At 46.2% G+C, this 25,218-nt stretch overlaps 1 protein-coding gene across 1 annotated transcript in view; it reads left to right on the forward strand.

Annotated features, from left to right (window-relative positions):
• The window catches only part of LOC149315409 (papilin-like), a 67,659-nt gene extending 42,944 nt beyond the window's left edge, over positions 1-24,715 (forward strand). The window contains exons 13-14 of the transcript XR_016280361.1: positions 1,215-1,390; positions 24,295-24,715. The gene's annotated coding sequence lies outside the window, so the exon portion shown is untranslated. The remainder of the gene's footprint in view (positions 1-1,214; positions 1,391-24,294) is intronic.
• Positions 24,716-25,218: the final 503 nt, after the last annotated feature.

A 25,218-nucleotide genomic window follows, 5' to 3' on the forward strand; every position in this document is an offset into this window, starting at 1 on the left:
TAGGAGGAACTTCCTGAGAGTAAGGGCTGTTCGGCAGAGGAACAAACTCCTTCCTCGGAGGGTGATAGAGTCTCCTTCCTTGGAGGTCTTTAAACAGAGGCTGGATGGCCATCTGTCAGGGATGCTTTGATTTGGGTTTCCTGCATGGCAGAATGGGGTTGGACTGGATAAGGGCCCTTGCGGTCTCTTCCAACTCTATGATTCTATGATTAGCAGCCCCCCTCAGCAATGCTGAAAGACAAGCGGAAGCAAAATTGAAGTGGAATTGCAGTGTGGCTTCATGGGAATCCCCCCTTCCAGATTGGGGGGGGGGGACCAGGATCAAAGGAGACATGCACCTCACACCAAACAACAGCACACTGAGTGCAAAGTTGCCTAGGAACAGGGTTTGTGACTTCGCTAGTTCACCAAATTTACTTAACTGTGGACTGACGCGTGATTGCGTTCGGAGTGCGTTCGGAGTGCCAGCGATCGCGTGTGGTAACCTTTCACGCAATAACGTGAATACGCATGATTGCGTTCAGGATGACACTGGATTATACTTCCAATTTCAGTCGTGTGATATCCTGCCTTGTAAACCACTGAGAGAGTGCTGCATTCACTATTCAAGAGGTATAGAAATGTCAAGTGCTAAGTACTATTGCCATCATGGAGTTTTCTTGGGGCTCATTCCCACTTGCATTTGAATTGGTTCGCAAATGGCATTGACATTGGATTGATGAATCGATTCAACGGGATGCATAGTTCCCACTAGGCAAGCAAATTATTTCCATGTCCGCTGCATTCATATTTTATTTAACATGACTGCCGTTCCGACTGACAGAAAGTTTTTTTCAGAGAGGATTTGCACAGCCTTCCTCTGAGGCTGAGAGAGTGTGAGTTGCCCAAGGTCACCCAGTGAGTTTTCATGGTCGAGCCATGATTTGAACCCTGGTCTCCAGAATCCTAGCCCAAATCTGAAACCACTGTGCCACACTGTCTCTCCTTCCCTGGGTGTTACTAAATCAAGATTGGATGGGCAGCTGTGACCTTCCTGCTCTGGAAGGATGCTGGGCTTGATGGTCCTTGAGGTCGCTTCTCTTTCTGTGAGTCTGCACGTCCATATTTATTTCTGAGACTCCAGTGCTCAAATCTGCTTGAAATCTGGCTCTCCAACGCAGCCAACAACCATCTGGGGCCTTTTATTACAAAGCTGTGGTGGTTTGTACCTGCAGATCCTGCTCCTGCGACTGAAGGAGCATTGAAGAAGGAGGCCCTTGAAAAGGCAGATGGTAAAGAAAGGAAAGGAAAGAGAAGCAGCGCTGGCGCTTAATCCCAGAACAGGAGACCGTCTTGTTCCATTTTGGCACGTGCGGCAGAGCAAGGGAACAGGCCCACGACCCCAATCAAGGTAAACTGATTAACACCGCTTCCCTTCGGAGATTTGCATTCACAGCAATTCCAGCCACAATGAGCCGTCTTGACCGTGCTTCACCTCGCTCCCAATTGTCTCCATCAAATCAGCCATAATGAGCAAGAAAGAATGCGGTACCCTTGCTGCGCCAACAGTGGCTCCGGCATAAGCGCATGTGGTGGGGTCCAGTGCCTTGCTTGCTTCATCCCATCTTCAGCCCCCTTGGATGGATGACATCCTAGCAGTGATGCTGAAGGTTGGCGCTGGGTCTTGGGACAAGATAAGACAAGATTTAGAATCCTAGACTTGGAAGAGACCTCAAGGGCCATCCAGTCCAGCCCCATCCTGCCATGCAGGAACTCTCAATCAAAGCATCCCCGACAGATGGCCATCCAGCCTCTGTTTAAAGACCTCCATCAGCCTCCAAGGGAGTATCTTCCACTGTCAAACAGCTGTTATTGTCAGGAAGTTCCTCCTAATGTTTAGGTGGGATTTCTTTTCCTGGAGCTTGCATCCATTGTTCTAGGTCCAGTTCTCTGGAGCAGCAGAAAACAAGCTTGCTCCATCCTAAATATGACATCCCTTCAAATATTTAAGGGATGTCATATTGAGGAGGGAGACTTAGGGAGCTGGGGATGTTTAGCCTGGAGAAGAGAAAGTTAAGAGGTGACATGATCGTCCTTTTTAAGTATTTGAAGGGATATCATCATATTGAGGATGGAGCAAGCTTGTTTTCTGCTGCTCCAGAGAACAGGACCCAGAGCAATGGATGCAAGCTGCAGGAAAAGAGATTCCACCTCAACATTAGGAGGAACTTCCTGACAGTAAGAGCTGTTTGACAGTGGAACACCATCCCTCAATGGAGGATGATGGAGTCTCCTTCCTTAGAGGTCTTTAAACAGAGGCTGGATGGCCATCTGTCAATGGGGATCCTTTGATTGAGATTTCCTGCATGGAAGATTGGGGTTGGACTGGATAGCCCTTGAGGTGTCTTCCAATGCTAGGATTCTATGATTCTATCTGTCAGAGATCCTTTGATTGTGAGTTCCTGCATGGCAAAAGGGGAGTTGGACTGGATCAGGGCCCTTGGGGTCTCTTCCAACTCTAGGATTCTATGATTCTAAGTGCTTGGGGCCCTTTTGTAATTTAGCAACAGACTATTGCCTCTGTCTGGCATGTTGAGATATCCAGATTTATTTTGAAATTTCTTGTATAGTTTTTGCAAAGACCAGACCCTCCTTGGCTCAATGCTATGGAATTCTGGGCTTTGTGGTTTTGTGAGGCATTTAGCCATCTCTTTCATAGAGCTCTGGTGCCACAACAAACTACAAATCCCAAGGGAAATTGGAAGTATAATCCAATGGCAATCTGAATGCAATCATGTAGATTCACATTATTGCATGATAGACTATCACATGCAAATTCGGGCAATGGCATGCTATTTTTGGGCAATGGGGAGCCAGTTCGAATGCAATGCACATTCATGTAATTGCGCAAAACTAGTGACTTTAAGTGAATGCGTTCTGGCTCCACTTTCTTTTCATTCGAATTTAAGAGAAATTCCTCCCGTGTGATAAACTCCCCAGGATTCCACAGCACTGAGCCACAGCAGTTGAAGCGGGTCCCAAACTGCATTAATTCTGCAGTGTGGTTGCAGCATCAGTGGCAACTTACTTCTGAATAAACATGCCTAGAGTGAGTCATATTATCAGAGTAAGAGTCTCCTATTTTAGAGTCCCAACACATGGGGAGAATGGGAGAATTTGATGGCTATTGAGTCTTCTCCTGGGAGCCAAAGGAGTAGGCTTCCCATATCCCGGCTGGGGGCGGGACTTTCCTGATTTGGGGTGGGTCCGCACGGTCCCGCCCCGGTTTGGCCCTGCCCCCGGGACTCCCCCCCCCCCAGCGAGTCCTGCAGGCTTGGCTGGGGCTTGGAGGACGGCTGCCTTCCAAGCCCCAGCCATGCCCTGGGGGCTCCTCCGCGATCGCGGAGTCCTCCAGGCTTGGCTGCGGCTTGGAGGACGGCTGAAGCCAAGCCCCAAACCTCTGCCTGGCTGCCTCCGTCTCTGGGGGGGGGGGGAAATCCCGGGGGTGGGGGCAAAACGGCGACGGAGGCAGCCAGGCAGGGGTTTGGGGCTTGGCTTCAGCGAGGCCCCATTCCCTTGCCTGGCTTCCTCCGTTGGCGACAGAGGCAGCCAGGCAGGGGAAAGAGCCTTTCCTCTTTCTCCTCCTCCTCTTCTTCTGCCTCCTTTTCTTCCTCCCCTTCTTCCTCCTCCTCTTCTTCTTCTTTCTCCTCCTCTTCCTCCCCTTCTTCTTCATCTTTTTCCTCCTCTTCTTCTTCCTCCTCTCCTCCTTCTCCTCCTCCTCTTCTTCCTCCCCTTCTTCCTCTTCCTTCTTCCTCCTTTTCCTTCTCTTCTTCATCTTCTTCCTCCTCCTCTTCTTCTCCTCCTCCTCTTCCTCCCCTTCTTCCTCCCCTTCTTCCTTCTTCCTCCCTTTCCTCCTCTTCTTCATCTTCTTTCTCCTCCTCTTCTTCTCCATCTCTTCTTCTCCTCCTCCCCTTCTTCCTCCCCTTCTTCCTCTTCCTTCTTCCTCCTTTTCCTCCTCTTCTTCATCTTCTTCCTCCTCCTCTTCTTCTCCATCTCTTCTTCTCCTCCTCCTCTTCCTCCCCTTCTTCCTCCCCTTCTTCTTCTTCCTTCTTCCTCCTTTTCCTCCTCTTCTTCATCTTCTTTCTCCTCTTCTTCTCCATCTGTTCTTCTCCTCCTCCTCTTCCTCCCCTTCTTCCTCCTCCTCCTCTTCTTCTCCTCTTCCTCCTCCTCTGCCTTTTCCACTCTTCCTCCTCTTCAATACCCAAATATGCTGTTTGGAATGGGGGGGGGGAGGTTAGCCAGAAAGGGAAGTACATTTCTGCCATCTGTCTAGGAACAATGCCAAAATGCCCTCCATTTTGATCATGCCTAAGAAACATGCATTTATATTAACATTTTTTTTAAAATCATCATTTTTTGCGTGTCCTCCATTTTAAAAAAAACGTGTCCTACATTTGAAAATTTTGTCCTACTTTTGTCCTACATTTGTCCCAGTTTGGAGGTCCAGAATTATGGCAACCCTACAAAGGAGGCAAGTTGGGCTCTGGAGACCTGACCCTGCATTTGCAGCAAAATAAACGATCAACGTATCAACAGACATTTTGGCCACTTTCTGGGGAGAAGACAGGGATGTTTCAGCCAGCGGAGGACTTGCAGGAAAACTGCCATGAGGTTAATCCTTGCTTGCCTCACTCCTCTCATCCACATTGGCTCCCGGTGGGTAGCTTTTCAAAATAAATAAATCTAGAGGCAAAATGATATCGAGTCATTTAACGCATATTTAAAGTACAGAGAACCTGCAACTTATCTTTCAAAACATCCTTGCCCCTGGCTATTCAATCAGAGGGCTTTCTTCATAGGGATATGAAATTCCTGATAGAACCAGTGGCAGCTGGCGGCTTGCTTGCCAAAGGGGCATCAAATCTGTCGTAGGTTTTGGATTTAAAACAGTTGGTCATTCTAAAGGTACTGAACTATCCAGAACGGAAAAGATTCAGCAGCTGGGAGAACTCCTTTAAAATTCAGACTAAAAGCCAGAGCAGATTTGTCACCCCAACAACACAGAAGACATCATTGGCGAGCCATATTACGTGGGTTGTGTTTATAGCCATCCCTGTATGCACTTTATTGTTGTTGTGTGCCATCAGGTCCTTTCCAACGCATGGCGACCTATTACAGAATGTTCTTGGCAAGATTTCTTCGGAGGGGCTTTGCCTTTGCCTTCCTCTGAGGCTGAGAGATGTGACTTGCCCAAGCTCACCCAGTGGCTTTCCATATCTGAGTGGCAATTTGAACCCTGGTCTCTAAAGTCCTGGTCCAGCACTCAAGCCATTAGACCACGCGGACTCCATTCATGTAATAGAATCCTCTGTATTTTTCTCCAGTCCTTCCTCCTTGCAGATGGGGCTGAGGTCCCACACTGAGGAGAGAGGATGCAGTTTTACGCATCCTCATGGAGTTACACACTGGTTATGCAAAACTGCCATACTCCAGTATATGCAGGTGAGATGTTGTAGCCAAATGTTTGTGTACATTTCACAGAATCCTAGAATTGGAAGAGACCCCCAGGGGCTATCCATTCCAGTCCTCTTCTGCCATGCAGGAAGACACCATCAAAGGTCTCCCTGTGACAGATGGCCACCCAGCCTCGGCTTAAAAACCTCCGAAGAAGGAGACTCCATCACTCTCCAAGGCAGCGTCTTCCATTGTTGAACAGCCCTTACACTAAGGAAGTTTTTCCTAATGCTTAGGTGTCATCTCCTTTCCTATAGTTTGAATCCATTGCTCTGTGTCCTATTCTCTGGAGCAGCAGAAAACAAGTTTGCTCCATCCTCATAGAATCATAGAGTTGGAAGACACCCCAAGAGCAATCCAATATACCCCATTCTGCCATGCAGGAACTCACAATCAAAACATTCCCAACAGATGGCCATCCAGCCTCTGTTTAAAGACCTCCAAAGAAGGAGACTCCACCAAAATCTCTGAGGAAGGAGTGTGTTCCACTGTTGAACAGTCAGGAAGTTCCTCCCAATGATGAGCTGGAATCTCTTTTCCTGGAGCTTGCATCCATTGTTCTGTGTTGTAGTCTCTGGAGCAGCAGAAAACAAGCTTGCTCCATCCTCAATATGACAACCCTTCAGATATTTAAACAGGGCTATCATATCACCTCTGAACCTTCTCTTCTCCAGGCTAAACATCCCCAGTTCCCCAAGTCATTCCTCATAGGACATGGTTTTCAGACCCTTCACCATTTCAGTCTCCCTCCTTTGGACACAGGGCACCAGTTTCTCAACATCCTTCTTGAATTGTGGGGCCCAGAACTGGACACAGGATTCAATATGGCAACCGCTGCACAGGCAATGAACCGTGTGCATGCAGAGCCATGAACAATAATGCCACATGCACAGCTCTGCTTCCACAGCCTTGAACTCAATACAGCAATTTTGCTGAGGATAAAAATGCCCAACCAATTCCACACAGAATTTTTGTTTTCGTTATGAGCCTTCAAGTTGCTTCTGACTTATGTTGATCCTAAAGTGACCCTATCATGAGGTTTTCTTGGCAAGATTTGTTCAGAGGAGGTTTGCCATTGCTTTCCCCTGAGGCTGAGAGAGTGTGACTTGCCCAAGGTTACCCAGAAAACGTGAAGCCAGGCATCATTTGGCAAATCGGTCATTTGGCAATTCAAACAAAAATCCACCAAACAGTGATACCTTTAATTTTATTGTGGGTTTTTTGGGCTCCGTGGCCAGTTCTAGAAGAGTTTATTCCTGACGTTTTGCCAGCATCTGTGGCTGGCATCTTCAGAGAATGCTGCCATGGAAAGAGTGGGGTATTTATGTACTGTATGACCCTTGATAGGGTATATATATATATATATATATATACACCCCACCCTGTGTGTGTGTGTGTGTGTGTGTGTACACATATATACATACACACATACACCCCACTGTCTTCCATTCCAGCATTCTCTGAAGATGCCAGCCACAGATGGAGATGAAATGTCAGGGACAAACTCTTTGTGAACATGGCTACATAACCCAAACCCGCAAAAAACTATGGATGCTGGCCATGAAAACCTTCGACTTTACAACATATAAACGTTCATGGCCTCACAAGATGCTCATTGGTGCTGCAGTTATTTGGGACTTTTTTGGATTTTTTGGACTTCAACTCCCAGAAGCCCCAGCCACCTTGGCCAACATTCAGGAACTCTGGGACCTGAAGTCCAAAACTCTTGGAGGAACAAAGTTTGGAAACCCTTGCACTATGCTACGCTGGCTCTTATGGGGGAACTTCCCTGGGCATAAAACAGGATCCCAGCCTCCTGTATTTTCTCCCCAGCTGTGCATCTCACATTGGTATCAAGTGGGCCCAGAAACCTCACCATGCTGCAGCTCCTGGCTCCGACAAGAGAGGGGGGGAAAGATGCCCAGGGCTGGGCATCCATCACAGTGCCCTGGTGCATTTCAGCTCTTCTGGCAAAGTTCAAGAAGAGCTCACCTGGGCTGGTTGCCTGGCAACGGGAGACGGTGAATGATATATTCCTCCTCGACAGGAGAGATGCAAACCCACTTGCAGGCCTGGGAGGTAAGGGAGGCAGAGCAGCTGCATGGCTTCCCTGTCGTTGCCTCCCTGCCAGAGGGGTGATTCTTCTTTGAGTCCTGGCAGGCTCTGGGGGGGTTCCTGTTTGCTGGCCGGCCAAGGTCCCCACCCCATAACAGGTCCCTCCATGCCCATGACGTCTGCAGGGCAGGCAGCACATGCCATGAGCCCATGCACAGAGAGGCTGATGCTCCTGGCCTTGCACCTGCCACACCTGGGTGCCAGGAACAGCTGGCAGGATTGATGCCACATCTGGCAACTTGCCTGGGTTTCAAGGCCTGTTGGATTAGAGTTTCCCAGTGTTAGCTCTTTTTGGGAATCATATGAAAACTAAAATTGTTAGGCAGCAGCCTTATTTTAGCAGCACGACAGCATAGAACCATAGAACCATAGAGTTGGAAGGGACCCCAAGGGCCATCCAGTCCAACCCCTTTTGGCCATATAATTAAAGCATCCTCGACAGATGGAATCACTAAGATTTTGAATGACCTTTTACAGGCCAAGGCTAATGGCATTTACTCTGTTCTCATCCTTCTCGATTTGTCTGCAGCCTTTGATACCGTTGATCACTGTCTTCTAGCGGATATACTCTCTGACCTTGGGTTCTCAGACTCTGTTCTCGACTGGTTTAGATCTTACTTGTCTGGCAGATCTTTTGCAGTAGTTGCAGGTGGTCCGACTTCTTCTCCTGTTCCCTTATCTGTTTGAGTTCCCCAGGGCTCTGTTCTGGGTCCCCTTCTGTTTTCTCTCTACACACTGTCCTTAGGAAAACTCATTCGCTCTTTTGGTTTTTCCTACCATCTGTATGCCGATGACACCCAGTTGTATCTTTCCGCCCCTGACCTTTCTCCAAGGCTCGAACAGCAAGTCTAGTCTTGCCTCGCAGCTGTCTTGCAGTGGATGCGCTATCGGCGTTTGAAGCTCAACATGTCCAAGACAGAGCTTCTTGTCTTTCCTCCTAAGCCCACCCTCCAACACTCCTTTTCTGTCTCTGTGGACAACATTTCTTCTATTCAACCAGTCCAGCAAGCCCGCAGTCTTGGTTTTATCTTTGACTCTTCTCTGTCGTGTATCCCTCAGATCCAGACCACAGCCAAGGCTTGTAGATTCTTTTTATACAATATTGCCAAAATCCATCCATATCTCTCCACCTCTACTGCCAAGATCCTGGTCCATGCCCTAGTGATCTCACGACTGGATTCCTGTAACGTCCTCCTGGCTGGGCTTCCTCTTTCTCACCTCTGTCCTTTAATCTCTGTCCAGCATTCAGCTGCACGCATTATCACTTCCACCCACCGCTCTGACCACATCTCTCCTGTCTTGGCATCCCTTCACTGGCTCCCCCTCCCTTTCCGCATTCAGTATAAGCTCCTGCTGTCGACGTTTAAAGCCCTCCATGGACTGGCCCCTCCTTACTTATCAGACCTTCTTTCTCCTCTCCTTCCCACTCCGTTGTTCCCTCCGTTCTGGTAGTCAAGGTCTGCTGTCTCAGCCCAGGATTTCCTCTGCCCCATCCCGGATTCTCCCCTTTTCACTTGCTGCCCCTCACTCCTGGAAACTTCTTCCCCCACAAGCAAGAGCCATCACTTCTTTAACCAGCTTCAAAACGGAGTTGAAAACCATCCTGTTCAGAGAAGCCTTCCCAGGCATTGCATAATTGTTGCTTACTATCTGATGTTCTTTTGTTGCCTGTTTATACATATTGCTATGTATTGTATATGCATTATCCTACTTGAGAGTATGTATTTTCCCTGGAAAATGATTAACCATCCATTATGAAGCCAAGCCCTATTCCTCCAGTCCATCTGCCTTGGTCCAGGCCTTGGAGGTAGAGAGGAACTGCTGGACCTCTTACCCTTTCCCTCCACCACTCCCTTCTCCTTCTGTGTCATGTCTTTTTAGATTGTAAGCCCGAGGGCAGGGAACCGTCTAACTAAAAGATTGTATGTACAGCGCTGTGTAAATTTACAGCGCTTCATAAATAAAGGTTAATAATAATAATAAATGGCCATCCAGCCTCTGTTTAAAGACCTCCACCATTCCCCGACGTAATGTCTTCCACAGCTCTTACTATCTATGCATTTCATTTTTCTGCCTAAGTGCAGTACCTTACTTTTTTTCCTCTTTGAAATTTGTTTTGTTAGTTTTGGCCCAGCTTTCTACCACTTCATTGCCTTCTGAAGTAGTATCACCTGCCTGAATGAGACTTATATATGTGAAAGGGATCTAGGAGTCAAAGAAAGGGATCTATACCACAAGTGGAACATGAGTCAACAGTACAATGCAGCAGCTAATAAGGCCAATGCAATTCTAGGTTGCATCAATAGAAGTATAGTCTTTAGATCAAGAGAAGTAATAGTCCCACTCTATTCTGCTTTGGTCAGGCCCCACCTGGAATAATCCTGTGTCCAGTTCTGGGCATCAAATTTCAAAAAGGACGTTGAGAAACTGGAGCCATGTGTCCAAAGGAGGAAGACTAAAATGGTGAAGGGCCTGGAAACCATGAAGCCCTATGAGGAGAGACTTAGGGAGCTGGGGATGTTTAGTCTGGAGAAGAGAAGGTTAAGGGATGATATAATAGCCCTGTTTAAATATTTGAAGGGATGTCATGTTGAGGAGGGAGCAAGCTTGTTTTCTGCTGCTCCAGAGAATAGGACCTGGAGCAACGGATTCAAAGTAGGGGAAAAGAAATTCCACCTAAATGTTAGGAGGAACTTCTTGAATAAGAGCTGTTTGACAGTGGAACATACTCCTTCCTCAGAGATTTTGCTGGAGTCTCCTTCTTTGGAGGTCTTTAAGCAGAGGCTGGATGGCCATCTTCTGTTGAGGATGCTTTGATGGAGAGTTCCTGCATGGCAGAATAGGGTTGGACTGGATGGGCCTTGGGGTCTCTTCCAACTCTAGGATTCTATCATTCTATGCATGGGATCCTTTCCTAAATCACAAAACCTACAAAATTCTATGGACCCCAGGGGATATCTGGTTTTGGTTCCAAGCAGAGACTTAGATCTGGAGATCTCTGCAAACTGAATCTGTATTACACAGAGGAAGAACTTCAGGCATCAAAGATGGAGTGGGTCTCCCGTGCAAAGTTCTGCCCTGAAAGCTAGCTCTGACCCAGAGAGCATCCCAGCCGAGAGAGGAGAGCAGGGCCGTCCCAGAGGCATCTTTGGGCAATGGCTCTGTCTGCACCCACCGGAGGCATGGAGGAAAGGAAAATGTGCTCTAAACGGCAAGTGGTTCACTAGTCTGAGATGTTTAATCTTTCATTTGACCTTATCAAAAGATTATTTGCACTGGGATTTGAAATTAAGTTTTCTTAAATCATGTGCTGCTGATTTCACACCATATTAATTTCTTTCCCAGTAAAAGGACCTTAAGGCAGCTACCTGCAATTTGCGCAGGCGGGGGGCTTAGGGTTTTCACCTTCCCCAGCCCAGTCTTCCCTTCAGTTCTCGGCTGAGTCTCAGAAGCTGCCTTAGGTGCATGATCTTCTTGGAAATGTGGTATAGAAATAAAATAATAATAATAATAATAATAATAATAATAATAATAATAATTTATGATGGACACTTCTCTGACCCACCAGATTCACTTGTTGAGCAACTCTGACTGTCAGGAATTTCTTCCTAATGTTTTGGTGGGATCTCCTCTACAAACTACAGGAAAAGATATTCCACTGCAATGTTAGGAAGAAGTTCCTGACAGTCACAATCATAGAATCCTAGAGTTGGAAGAGACCCCAAAAAGGGCCCTGATCCAGTCCAACCTCCCTTCTGCCATGCAGTAACTCGCAATCAAAGCATCCCCATTGACAGATGGCCATCCAGCCTCTGTTCAACAATGGAACATGCTCCCTTGAAGTGTTATGGAGTCTCCATCTTTGGAGGTCTTTAAGCAGAGGCTGGATTTCCATCTGTCGCAGGGAGGGCTTGAACTGGGTCTTCCTGCATGGCAGAAGGAGGTTGAAATGGATAGCCCTTGGGGTCCCTTCCAACTCTAGGATCCTGTGATTTTAACTGCCATGGCTCAAGGCTATGGAATTCTAGGATTTGTAGTCTGGTGTGGCACCAGAGCTCTCTGACAGAGAAGGCTAAATATCTCACAATACTACAAATCCAGGAATCCCCCCCCCCCCAGCCATTGGGAACTCCCAGATTCTGGAAAGGGTAGTCTGAAAGCAGGGGGTGGTGGTTGAATGGTTGGGGAGGATTATACCACCTCAGAGGCAGTGGAGTCCTAGAAAGCTGGGCCAAAACTAACAAAATGATTTTCAACAGGGAAAAATGTAAGGTACCACACTTAAGCAGAAATAATGAAATGCATAGCTCTAGGATGGGGGATACCTGGCTTAAGGAAACTTATCTGTGTGAAAGGGATCTAGGAGTCCCAAGGAGACCACAAGGTGAACATGAGTCCACAGCTAGACAAGGTAACTGTTACATGGATTTGTAATTGGTTGACTGGCCCAAAGGGTGCTCAACCTGTAGCTTGTATCCATTGTTCTGTGTTCTTATTCTCTGGAGCAGCAGAAAACAAGCTTGCTCCATCCTCAGTGTGACGCCCCTTCAAATACTAATGGCATAAGCTATCATTTTTCTCTGTGTGACTCTCTTTCACACACGCACAAGCACACAGACACAGCTCTCTTGTCCTCCAAAAGCTGGCGACAGATGGGAGGTGAGAGCTTCTCCTGTGAAGTGTTGCTGGATGGCTGCAGAGAGAACAAGTCCTTCATCTCTCCCTTTTCCTCCTCCTCCTCCTCCTCCTCCTCCTCCTCCTCCTCTCTTGCTTTCATCTCTTCTTCTCCTCCTGAGCCACCCAGAGACCAGAATAGATGGCCGTGGAGCTGAAAGATTCCAACTGTGGAGGTTATATCCCAGCGACAGCCACATCCATCACCAAATTTCCCATTATTAAGAAACATTCTGTGCAAGGGGACAGATTTCGCACCTTATCTGAACCCAGCAGCTGTGCCCTAAATTCAGAGCATGGCGCTTGTCGGGAGGAACTCAGGTGCCTGTGTTTAAAATTAGCGGAAGCATCTATCATTTCCGGGTGCCAAATGGGTTCGTGTCAGCGGCTGGCAGCTCTCATCCGTCACCAGGATGCTCTGGTGCCCACCGCCGGGCCTAATCCATCACTGCCAGCTCCTGGGACCCTGAGGTGGGCAGCTGTTACCCAAAGGCCAAGCGCTGAATTAGAGGGTCTCTCCCCACAACCCTCTGCATCATAGAATCATAGAATGATAAGAGTTGGAAGAGACCCCAAGAAGGGCCATCCAGTCCAACCCCTTCTGCCATGCAGGAACTCTCAATCAAAGCATCCCCGACAGATGGCCATTCAGCTTCTCTTTAAAGGCCTCCAAAGGAGATTCCACCAAAATCTCCAAAGAAGTGTGTTCCACTGCCAAAAAGGAAGTTCCTCCTAATGTTCAGGTGGAAACTCTTTTCCTGCAGCTTGCATCCATTGTTCTAGGTCCTGTTCTCTGGAGCAGCAGAAAACAAGCTTGCTCCCTCCTCAATATGACACCCCTCCAAATACAGCCTAAGAAGGAGACTCCAACACTCTCCAAGGGAGCATCTTCCAATGTTAAACATCTCTTACCATCATGAAGTGCTTCCCAATGTTCAGAATCTCTTTCCCTAGCTTCCATCCATTGCTCTGTGTCCTATTCTCTGGAGCAGCAGAAAACAAGCTTGCTCCATCCTTAATGTGACACCCTTTCAAATATTTAAACAGGGCTGTCATATCACCTCTTAACTGTCTCTGAAGTTGGGGAGGGTGCATCAAAATCCAGGGGAGTCTTGGTGAGCTAGATGGAAATCCCCGGACTAAACCTCTTCCCTCTTCACCATCAGTGGCCTTCCCAGTTTAAGCGTAGTCCAAAGGAAGACGATCCTGGAATCATAAATGTAGATTTGGGTGCAAAGGGGTCTTGTAGCACCTTTGACAACAACTGAGTGACTTATCAATGACTTGCATGAAGGAACAGAGGCTATCCTTATCAAATGTGCAGATGACACCAAATTGGGAGGAGTAGCTAATACCCTAGAGAACAGGATCAAAAGTCAAATTGACCTTCATAGATCAGAAAGCTGGGCCAAAGCTAACAAAATGAATTTTCATCAGGAAGAAACATAAGGTACTAAACTTAGGTAAGAAAAATGAAATGCATAGATATAGGATGGGGGACCCCTGGCTGAATGAAACTGCATGTGAAAGGGATCTACGAATCCAAGCAGACTACAAGTTGAACATGAGTCAACAGTGCGATGCGGCAGCTAACAAGGCCAATGCGATTCTAGGCTGCATCAAGAGAAATATAGTGTCTAGATCAAGGGACGTAATAGTGCCACTCTATTCTGCTCTGGTCAGGCCTCACCTGGAATAGTCCTGTGTCCACTTCTGGGCAAAACAATTCAAGAAGGATGTTGAGGAGGTGAAGCATGTACAAGTAGGGCCACCAAAATGGTGAAGGGTCTGGAAAGCATGCAGGCTGTGTGAGAGAACAGCAATAGAAATGCAAAGCGTCTGGTTATGGAGATGACGTAGCATGAGCTTTCGTAGAGTGAAACAAACAAACAAACAAGCTTCATTTATATACTGCTTCATACTGCCTAAGCAGTGTCTAAGCGGTTTACAACTGTAAGCTAATTTGCCCCCAACAATCTGGGGACTCATTTTAGCAACCTCCTCGGAAGGATGCAAGCCTGAGTCAAGCTTGAGCCCTTTTGCTGGTCTTGAACTTGCAACCCTGTGGTTTTGAGTGAGTGGCTGCAGTACAGGCATTTAATCTCTGCGCTACCAAGAAGAGACTAAAAAGGACAATCCGGGACACCAATGCGCTTGTACAAAGCGCAGGATGAGTCCTTCTTGAATCTTCGTTTGCGAAGCAAAGCCAGAGAGAGAGAGAGAGAGAGAGAGACCAAGGAAAGACTAGTATAGCAGTCTCTGCATGAAAATGTCCATAGGAATGGAAAACTATGGCACCAGCCAGCTGCCATTCAGGGATCTACTACTAAACCAGCCTTGAAAAGTCGCAGTCGAATCTCCATTCAAGAACTCCAAGAAAGGAGAGTCCACTTCTTTCCAAAGGAGTCCTTTCTGCGGCTGAATAACTCTTACACTCAGGAATTTTTTCATATTGTTAAGTCAGCATCTCTTTTTCTTTTGTCATTTGGATTCATGTTTCAGGTCTTATCCTCTGGAGCAATCAGAAAACAAGCTCCCTCCATTATCTACATGCTTTGTATGCAAAGGGATCTTGTTGCACCTTCGAGACTAACTGAACCAAAGACATTGTTAGCATAAGCTTTTGTAGACTTGGGCTGAGTCTACATGGCAGAACTAATGCAATTTTGATATTGCTTTAACTGCCATGGTTCCATGCTATGGATTCCTGGGGTTTGTAGTTTTGAGAAATATTTAGCCTTCTATGTCAGAGAGAGCTCTGGTGCCACAGCAAACTACAAATCCCAGGGTTGCAGAGGATGGAGTCATGGCATTTAAAGCGGTGTCAAAGTGCATTAATTCTGCAGCATGCCAGTAGCCTCTGTCTAAGTACACCAAGTCTATGAAAGCGTATGCTACAGCGTCTTTCGCTTGCATTGAGGATTTTTGGGCTATGCTTTGGACTCATGTTTACCTGCTAAGACCCCCTTGATCCTTCTCGCCTGGGCTGCTTTCAGGCCAGATGTCACCCATCCTATATTTGTGCATTTCACTTTTCCTGCCTAAATGTAGTCCCCGTTGAAATTCATTTTGTTCCTTTTCCCCTCCTCTTCAATCTGTTAAGATCATTTTGAATCCCGTTGCTGTTCTCTGCAGTATTGCCTTCTCCCAGGCGCAATTCGGTGCCATCTGCAAGTTTGATCAGCATCACTTCTCTCCCATCGTCCAAGTCACTTACAAACATGTTGACCAATACTGGGCCCAAGACAGATCTCTGAGGAATCCCAGTGTTTGGCATGACTTTGCATCAGGGATGGAAAGGATAAAACCACAGAATTGCCGACACAGAATCATCTACATGTACAAATAATGAAGATGATGGCGGGAGCTTGTTTTCTGATTGCTCCAGAGGATAAGACCTGAAACATGAATTCAAATGACAAAAGAAAAAGAGAGATTCCAATTTAGCAGTTTATCCCATGAATATCTGGGGAAAATCGTGTACTTACACAAAACGATTTCACACAACATCGCACAAAACCCACCATTAAAGTGGTCACAAAGAAGCATTAACACACATCTTTTTACTTTCGGGATTTCAGCAGCAATGCATTTCCAATATCACTTTATTTCTGCAATTGCGTGTGATAATCATTTGTACTGGCCATTTTTGCTTTATTTGCAGAAGGCTTTATATGCGCTTTAATCTCTCTTTAATGCCACAATTAGCCCCAGTGTGATAAACTCCTATGTGTTGTATTCACTTCATATTTTTTTAACTAGATGATTTTAATGGTTTAAAAAAATATTATGACATTTAAATCATGTTTTTATCTTGTGAACCACCTTGGGTCTCTTTTTGGGGAAAAGGCAGCATAGAAGTGAAATAAATAAATCGGTTTTTGTGGGTTTTCCGGGCAATGGGGCCATGTTCTAGAAGGGTTTGTTTTTGACGTTTCGCCTGCAGCTGTGGCTGGCATCTCCAAAGATCTGGAGATGCCAGCCACAGATGCTGCCTTGGAGAATGGTGTAGCCTCCTTCCTTAAAGAAAGGATGGATGGCCATCTGTCAGGGATGCTTTGATAGAGCAGAAGAAGGGGGTCGGACTGGATCAGGGCCTTTCTTGGGGTCTCTTCGAACTCCATGATTCTATGATTCTAGGAGCTACCACATGCAATATAGCCCTTGCTATGGCATTCATCAGCTGCTAATATTGGACCATATGATGCTGACAAGGACTCTAGAACCCATTGACCTGGCACCCAAGGGCCATGCTGACTACTACACTCCTTCCCAATGACTTCAGCACATTCATCGGGCTCCTGCCCTGCTCTCTTCTGCATCCGTTCCTGCGTGGCTCCCAGAAGCGAAGGCTGTAAATAACCTCCCATTACAGGATGGCGATGCTTCGCTGAGTGACTTGTTTGGCCGGCCACATTATGGGCTCCATAAACAGTCTCATTTATTTTCCATTGCTTTCTCCCTGTGCCTGCAGGCATGCAAACCGATCTCTTTCAAGGCTGAACGTGACAAATGTCGCTTCCTCACTGTGTGCTGTGATGAGGAGGCTCAGAAGGATGTATGCGTGTATGTGACTTTCATAGAATCATAGAATCATAGAGCTAGAAGAGACCCCAAGAAGGGCCCTGATCCAGTCCGACCTCCTTCTTCTGCCACGCAGGAACTCTCAATCAAAGCATCCCCAACAGATGCCCATCCATCCTCTGCTTAAAGACCTCCAAAGAAGGACTCCATTACTCTCTGAGGGAGTGCGTTCCACCGTTGAACAGCTCTTACTGTCAAGAGGTTCCTCCTAATGTTCACGTGGAACCACTTTTCCTGTCGCTTGCATCCATTGTTCTGTGTTCTAGTTTCTGCAGCAGCAGAAAACAAGCTTGCTCCATCCTCAGTAGGACATTCCCTCAAATACTTAAACAGGACTATTATATAACCTCTTAACCATCTTTTATCTGTACATTTCATTTTTTTTTCTCCCTAAGTGCCGAACCTGACATTTCTCTGTGTTGAATTTCATTTTGTTAGCTTTGGCCCAGCTTTTTAGTCTATTCAGGTCATTTTGAATTTTGATCCTGTCCTCTGGAATATTAGCTATTCCTCCTAATTTGGTGTCATCTGCAAATTTGATAAGAAATCCTGTGAATGATTTGTTGGTGGAGCCTTCCTGGTTCTTCTGGGAGAAGTCCTTCCTGGTTGCGCCAAAATCCCGGAAAATGCCTTTTTAACCCCCCAATTTCCCCCTGTATCATAAAGTCCTAGGTTCTTGGGACCAATATTTATAGCTTGAAACTAGTCTCTGGGGATGGGGTTTCTGGCCAGCTAATAAAGGCTAGGAGAGCCAGCATGGCATTGTGGTTTGAGTGTTGGACTATGTCTACAGACCAGGGTTTGATGCTCAGCTCGGCCATAAAACTCACTGGGTCACCTTGGGCAAGTCACATTCTCTCAGCCTCAAGGGAAGGCCATGGCAAACCTCTTCTGAACAAACCCTGCCAAGAAAACCCCATGACAGAGTTGCCTTAGGGTCACCATAAGTCAGAAATGACTTGGAGGTACCCAACAATAAACAACAAAAAGCTTGATGCTTCTCCCAGGAATCCACAATGGGATTCTGGACTGGTTGAGGGCTTTAATTTTAGTGTGACACAAACAGTGTTGGGATATAGCAACTTCGCATGCTGAGACCTTCTAGCAATGCATGTCTATGGTAGTTTATTGCTTACTAACAGCCCCTCCTCATTTCCTGTTTACTCAAAAGAGCACCGCTCACCTTTTGTCCCTGAAGAAGAATCATCGCCATTGCTTACTTGCTAATCTCCTTGCCTTTGTCCAGAGCTGATGGATGCATGCTCAGGGAGCATCTTTCCTAAGATGCATGCAGACTACCTTTTCTACCTCCTATTTCTTGCAACATGAAGCTAGACCTGTGTAGCTCTTCATACACATGACTTTGTAAGTCAACTTGTTTCTTTTCACTTTAACCAATGACTGAGTTTTCATTGGGGACACGTGGGCTGGGACTGGGAGAGGAGTGGAGCTGGTGAGTTTTCCTGCTCACCTATATTCCGCTGTGTTTACTCTGCTAGGGAGATTAAATAATCCTACCTGCTTTCCTGAGTTTCTAATGGACCTCAAGAATGAACTACATTTCCCAACAAACAGTGCTTGGATCATGAAAACCCCAAGATGGATGGACAGAAAGAGAAAGACATCCATGAGATCTCCTTTGTCTCCTGGTGCAAGAGGAAATGCAGAGGATGGAAGAAGTCATTAGTACATCCATCCAGATTTGAATGTAGTATTACCTGGATGGTCTTTTCTCCTTTTCTCCTGGGAACCTGACCTTCTAGTGTTTCTAAAGATCATTGTGGCTCCAGATATGAAATATGAAAATATGGGAATCCCAAATCCAGCAGTGAGTACGCAGAATGTGCCAACACCATTTGTTTGTTTTTTTGGCCCATGATCCAGGGCATCCTCAGCTCTCTTTTTACAGCGCCACATCCCAATGGAGTTGATTTTCTTTCTGGCACCTTTCTTCACTGTCTTGGATCCATCCATGGTGATGGGGAATACAACGGTGTGGATGATCCTCACTTTAGTGTTTAAACACCATTAATTGTAAAACAATATTTGTTGTTGTTAACTGTCCTTGAGGTGATCTTGACCCAAGGCGGTCCTGTGGATGAGACATCTCCAAGAACCTCAGTCCTCCCCTGCTCTGCTTAATTCCTGAAACTCATAAAACCCATAGAGTCCATTTTCTATCTGGTCTGTGGCCTTCCTCCTTTCCTCTACCTTCCCCAGCATTATGGTCTTTTCCAATGCATCCTTCCTTCTCATGATGAGGCCAAAGCAGGACAGCCTTACTTTAGTCCTCTTGGCTTCTTCCAGGGAGATTTCTGGCTTGATCTGCTCCAGGACCCATTGGTTTGTCCTTTTAGCTGCTGTCCATGGGATCCTCTGCCCTCTTCTCCAGCCCCACATCATCTCAAATGCATTGATTTTCTTCCTATCTTCTTTCTTAACTGTCCAGCTCTCACATCCATCCATGGCAATAGGGAAAATGATGGCTTGAATGATTCTAATTTTTGTGCTCAGTTGTATATCCTTGCATTTTAGGATCTTTTCTAGTTCTTTGATAGTTGCTCGTCTCATTCTTAATCTTCTGATTTCCTGGCTGCAGTCCCCATTTCTATCAATGTTTGACCCCAGGTATGGGTATTTCCCCCCCTATTTCCATTTCTATCCGTTGTCTCGGTCGAACTTGTGAAGGTGGTCATTAGTTTTGTTTCCTTTCTGTTCAACAGTGAGCTGCCTTTGCACTTTCCTCCTTGACCTTCCTTGGGAGGTGTTCCAAGTCTGTGAGGTTTTCTGCTAGTATTCTGGCATCATCTGCATATATCTCAGATTGTTGATATTCCTTCCTCCTGTTTTCACTCCTCCTTCTTCTGTGTCCAAGCCTGCTGTTCTTACAGTATGTTCAACATATATGTTAAATAGACAGGGTGGTAAGATGTAGCCTTGTACCTTATCGGACACATGTTTTTAAACGTTCTGGGCATGGGTAGGGGACACTCAGGGCTGAGAAAAAACAGATTTTACCGCACACCAAAGTGTCCTCAAAATGGCCCCATTCCATTGCCCAGCAGAAGCAAAGGATGCGCCTCAGCATTGAGTGGGAATGGCTTGGTGCCAGGTGATGGAATGGGGCTGTTTTGGGGACACTTCGGTGTGCGGTAAAGGTCCCTTGTCTGACTCCTTTGCCAATTAGGAACCATTCTGTTTCTCCGTTTTCTGTTCTGAGAGCGGCCTCTTGTCCTGAGTGCAGATTCCTCATCAAGACGATCAGATGTGTTGGCACTAACAATAGAAAATCATTTTAAATGAAAGAATAACAGTAACGAAGCACATCCCATCGAATAAAGCAGGCTAGTTGCAAAATGTCTGCTGCTGTTGTTTTAAAGTCTTTTCTGTTTGGCCAAATAAGAGCTCCGCTCTCTAATGAGTTACTTTTGCATTCATAGCAAGGGCACAAGGAAGTTACATTTTGGAAGTCCCAGCTGGAGGAGACTTGTTGAATTGAGTGCTGAGTAGGGAGTAAATACTTAGCTGCCACCTGGGGCACAGAATGAGAAAAAAGTTACTTTCTTGGTGTGACATGCAACCTTTTCTAGTTGCTTTCAGAAGTTTTACTTTGATAGAGCATTTTATGCATTTTGAGAGGGAGTGTGACTGCATTTTTCCACCGGTTCCCCACCCATTTACCAACGCTAACATTTTATTCTGAAAGAAACATTAAGGAAAAGTAATGAAAAACGACTGAGCAATGTGCAGTGCGACAAATTGCTTAGGCTCAGAGACGCATTGGGCTGGAAGGGAGCCCAAGGGGCATCTAGCAGTTCTTTTGGAGGAAAGCAGGTACTTTGGAAATGTGATGATGCGGAAAGTGCTTCAGAGCCATTAACATACTCATGGTTAAACTAGACAATATGCTTAGCGTGTTCTTTATTTGTTTTTCCCAGGTGCTTCTTTGTGAAAGACATCTGTTTGCCATAGCACCTGGCTCTCCTCACTTGTGTGTCTTGCATTTAGTGTCCTTTACCTTTGTGGTTGGTCACTGGGAGGCAAAAACATGCATAACTTTGAAAGTCTGATCATACAACCACAGTATCTTTCAGGAAATCCTGCTGTGAAAGGGGAAATGGTTCCTCCTCTTCATCCTGGAGAGAAGTGACCAGTGGGGTCCCACAGGTTCAGTCCTGAACCAGTGCAAGTCAACATCTTTATCAATGACTTGGCTGAAAGTATCAGGGAGATACTTATCAAATTTGCAGATGACACAAAATTAGGAGGAGTAGCTAATACTTCAGAGGACAGGATCAAAATTCAAAACGACCTGAATAGATTAGAAAGCTGGGCCAAAGCTAACAGAATGAACTTCAACAGGGAGAAATGTAAGATACCGCACTTTGGGTGGAAAAATAAAATGCACAGATATAGGTTTATGGGGGACACCAGGCTTAAGGAGACTTATATGTGTGAGGTAAGGGCTGTTCGACAATGGAACATACTCTTCCTCGGAGATTTTGGTGGAGCCTCCCTCCTTGGAGGTGTTTAGACAGAGGCTGGATGGCCATTGTCTGGGATGCTTTGATTGAGAGTTCCTGCATGGCAAGGCTTGGACTGGATGGTCCTTGGGGTCTCTTCCAACTCTATGAGTCTATGAGTCTATGATTCCATGAAACCTGTTAACCACAAGGTACAGGCATATCCCCTAATACCCTTTGTGCTGTTCATTTATTCTAGGAAAACTGGATCATAGAATCATAGTATCATAGAGTTGGAAGAGACCCCAAGGGGCCATCCATCCAGTCCAATCCCCTGCCATGCAGGAACTCACAATCTATTCCAACTCTGTACCAAACAGGAATACGCAACTACAGCAGCACTCTTGGAAGAAGTGAATGGGTCCCTTGAGCTCTGTGCTGCCCGGGGAGAAGCTCTGTCTCAGCAGCTGTGTTGCCGTTCTCCTTCCCTCTCTTTGGCATGATGGAAAGCCTCCTGAGAGCAGGCAGATAAGGTACAAGCCCAGGTCAGCCGAGGCCCGTGTAAGCCATCCATCAGCCCCGGTGGCGGCTCTCCATGAAGTCTTTCCTTTTGCCACCATCAGATGCTTTTTTATCTGGCACAAATGTGTGTCTTCCTGAAAGGTTAAATGGATGAGTGAGGTTTAGGTGATGACAGCTCTGATTCCCTGCTGGAACAATAAATGAACTCAGGAGGCTCTGTAGAGAGAAAGATTGCTCCAGGGAGGGGAGGGAAGTGTCCCTTGGCAGCTCTCCATGGCTGGGCCAATGGTCAGTGCTTTTTCGTGTCACCAGGAGGGTCAGTCCACTCTGGGTCTGGGTCTGGGTCAGGTTGTCAGGAGCCCTCTGAAGTTCTGAACCCTGACTCCCAAATGGGTTCAACACCCCAGACAGCTCTTTCAACACCCAGGCTAAGACCTGGCACACTTTCTACCACCATGGAAGACACAAGGGCCACTATTGAGCAGGAAAAGAGATGGTTAAGAGGTGATATCATAGCACTGTTTAAGTATTTGAAGGGATGCCACATTCAGGAGGTAGCAAGCTTGTTTTCTGTTGCTCCAGAGAATAGGACCCAATGGAGCAATGGATGCAAGCTCCAGGAAAAGAGATTCCAGCTCAACTGTTGTACACGCTCTGGTAACTTCGAGATTGGACTTCTGCAACGCACTCTACATGGGGCAACCCTTATACCAAACTCGGAAACTGCAGATGGTGCAGAACATGGCAGCCCGGCTGGTCACTGGTGCTCCCAGGACCAGCCATATAACACCGGTCTTAAAGGACCTCCATTGGCTGCCCATCTGTTTCCGAGCTCAATATAAGGCGTTGGTAATTACCTATAAAGCCCTAAATGGCTTGGGCCCAGGATACCTAAAGGACCGCCTCTCCCCGTATATTCCGCCTCGCACCCTCAGATCGACTGGGCAGCAGCTATTGAAGGTGCCTGGGGCTAGGTTAGCCTCCACTTCGCGGAGGACGTTCTCCACAGCTGCCCCAGCCCTTTGGAATGCGCTGCCCATTGAGCTCCGCTCGTCTACCACCCTGGCCCAATTTAGGAAGGACTTAAAAACCTTCCTTTTTCAACAGGCATTCCCCAAATAGATATCCTGTGGGCCTCCCTCCTCTTTTCGTGGCCAAGAGGTTGGGTCATGGGGCTTTTTTAATTTCTTAATTTTTTTCCTCTACTGTAGGATTGTGTATTGGATGTTTTTATTGTATTCTTATTGTAATTTTTATTGAAATTGTTTGCTTTTACTGTTGTGAGCCGCCCTGATCGAAGGAAGGGCGGCATACAAATAAAATTTATTATTATTATTAACATTCGGAGGAACTTGCTGGCAGTAAGGGATGTTCAACAGTGGAACACACTTCCTCAATGGAGATTTTGGTGGAGTCTCTCTCTTTGGAGGTCTTTAAGCAGAGGCTGGATGGCCATCTGTCAATAGGGATGCTTTGAGTGAGAGTTCCTGCATGGCAGAAGAAGGTTGGACTGGATCAGGGCCCTTGTGGTCTCTTCCAACTCTAGGATTCTATGATTAGAGTTAGGTTTTCTGGGTTGCTATTTTTTTAATTAAAAAATAGCAATTTAAAAATTATACCCTTTTAGTGATGATAAAATCATAGAGTTGGGGGAGAGTCCAAGGGCCATCCAGTCAACCCCTTTCTGACATGCAGGAATACACAGTCAGAGCACTCTCAATAGACAGCCATCCAGACTCTAGTTTTTTGTGGGTTTTTCAAGCTATGTGGCGCACAAAAAACTATGGATGCCGGCCATGAAAGCCTTCGACTTCACATCCAGCCTCTGTTTGAAAACCTCCAAAGAAGGAGACTCCACCTTACTCCAAGGCATCATATTATCAAACAGTTCTTACTATCAGGAAGTTCTCCCTCTTGTTAAGGTGGAATCTCTTTTCCTGTAGTTTGAATCCATTGCTTCAGATCCTATTCTCTGGAGTAGCAGAAAACAAGCTTGCTCCCTCCTCAACATGACATCCCTTCAAATACTTAAACAGGGCTTTCATATCACCTCTTGACCTTCTCTTCTCCAGGCTAAACATCCCCAGCTCCCTGAGTCTTTCCTCATAGGGCTTGGGGGTTTCCAGGCCCTTCTCCATTTTGGCCATCCTCCTCTGGAGACTCCCGCTTGTCCCTATCTTTCTTGAGTTGCAGTGATGAGAAATGGACACAACATTCCAGGTGAGATCTGACCAAAGCAGAATAGTGTGTTTTTATTACTTCTCTTGATCTAGACATTGTACCTCTATAGATTTGTCTATATTATCATACAGTATATTTGCCTTCCCAAACTTTCTCCATCACACCCAATAGACATGCTTTTGTATTTTTCTTGATATTTATTTTTAACAATTTCTTAAATTTCCTGATGAATTTTGCCCACTATTTCCTTGCCTCCTCACAGGTCCACCTTGCTCCGTTTGTTGACTACCTTTTTGGATCTCCCTTTTGGACTGTTGTTTGGATTTATCACCGGATTCTGTATGACTTGGACCAAACTGACTTTGCTCCTTTGGCCTCCTTGCTGCTTGGCCATGCTCCCCCCTGTTTTTGGCTCAACCCTGTATTTCCCTGCATGCCATTTCTGAAAATCCAGTCATTTGCTGAGACCAAAACAGGACAGTTGGCCCTTGGGAATCCCACCCAAGACTGCGATTCTATGATCCTCTGACATGGCAGCCATTGCTGGATATGGCACTGCTACCTTGGCACACTCAAATCTGGAACTTGGGAAGGAGAAAGCCCACCTCTTGCCTTCAGTATAGAGCATGGGAAAGGAACTTTTGGGGACTAGAACTCCCAGAATGCCCCAGCCTGCATGGTATTTTAAGCCCCCCCCCCCAAAAAAAAAATATCAACTTTTCCAAGCTCTGCTTTGTGGATACCATTCCCAATGTGCCCATGCAGCATATAAAATCCTCCATGGCTAGACAATGTTATGATGGAGCTGAGCATACACACAAACACAGACTAAATAGTAAAATGGGTGGGAGTGTTGTTTCCTTTTATCTTGAATTATAAATGTAAGTAGGTTTGCACAGTGTCTGCCTTTGGCAGAGGTGTCTGGGTTCATTAGAAGAATAGCTTCTTTAGGTGTAAGTCTGAATGGATCTGAATAGCCATCACAACGCCGTGGATTAATTAAAGACAAGAGGAAGATCTGTTGTTTGTGTTCAAAGAGTACAGTTTGCTGTGATCTTTTAGATATTGCAAAATGCTTTTAATGTAGTTTTAAGGTTTTTTAGGGGGAGGGAATTAACTTTGTCACATCTTTCCTTGTGTTTTTAGAAGCCCCGGGAGACAGCCACAAACCTCTGAAATGCACTGG

The sequence above is a fragment of the Sceloporus occidentalis genome, unplaced genomic scaffold, assembly GCF_023333645.1.
Source record: "Sceloporus occidentalis isolate IW3139 unplaced genomic scaffold, rSceOcc1.0.p SCAF_3, whole genome shotgun sequence".
In the NCBI taxonomy this organism is placed as follows: Eukaryota; Metazoa; Chordata; class Lepidosauria; order Squamata; family Phrynosomatidae; genus Sceloporus; species Sceloporus occidentalis.